The sequence below is a fragment of the Egretta garzetta genome, unplaced genomic scaffold (genome assembly GCF_000687185.1).
Source record: "Egretta garzetta isolate BGI_Z169 unplaced genomic scaffold, ASM68718v1 scaffold108, whole genome shotgun sequence".
In the NCBI taxonomy this organism is placed as follows: domain Eukaryota; kingdom Metazoa; phylum Chordata; class Aves; order Pelecaniformes; family Ardeidae; genus Egretta; species Egretta garzetta.
In genome coordinates, this window is record NW_009260614.1 from 1,650,664 (window position 1) to 1,651,465 (window position 802).

An 802-nucleotide genomic window follows, 5' to 3' on the forward strand; every position below is an offset into this window, starting at 1 on the left:
GGCCTCCGCCACGGCATCCCGCTTCCTCTGAGCATCACCCATGGGGGGACCCCCCACTGCACCGCTCGCATCCCCCTTCCCGAGCCGTGGCCTTCCCCCCCGCCACCCCTTTGCCAACCACCTCGGCAGCGCCTGGGCATATTTTCCCCATTCAGAGCCGCTTGTTGCTCAGCAAATTGGGCAGGGCTTTTATTTTCAGAGCAACTTCAGGCCAAAGGTCCTGTTCCTCACAGCAGCCCTTGCTGCACAGCAGCTGCATCCCCCCAGGGACCCCGCAGCCCCCAGCACATGGCTCCTCTCCGGCCAAGCTGATAAGATTTTGCTTTCCCATAGCGGCAAACAACCTGACTCTGCATATTTGAGCTGGCTGGGGGGGGGGGGATGTTCGGCAAGGACATTTTTTGGGAACATTCAGTCTCTGGCCTGCCAGTAACTAATCCCCGGTCACCGGCAGGGAGAGGCTGCCCAGCCCCGTGCTGGTGGCCCTGCCTCGCTTGGCAGAGGTGAAGCCAGAGATCCCGGCGGATCACTGCTTCCTGACAAGTCTCGCCCGCCTTTTTGGGACCTTGAGGTAGCCGGGGTGGTGAATCCGTGCATATGAGGGGCTCTGGGCTCAGCAGCGCGGGGCTAAGCTAGTGCTGGGTGTGTGCATGAGGTGGGAATGTCACCCGTGTCCCGGGTGGGGATGTCCCCAAACCCTTTGACGGAGGGTTCGTGCCCCGAGCCCTCTCCCCGCGGGGCATCCTCTGCCCCATGCAAGGTCAGGGTGGCACAGCCAGCATGGCTGTGTCATCAGGTTTAA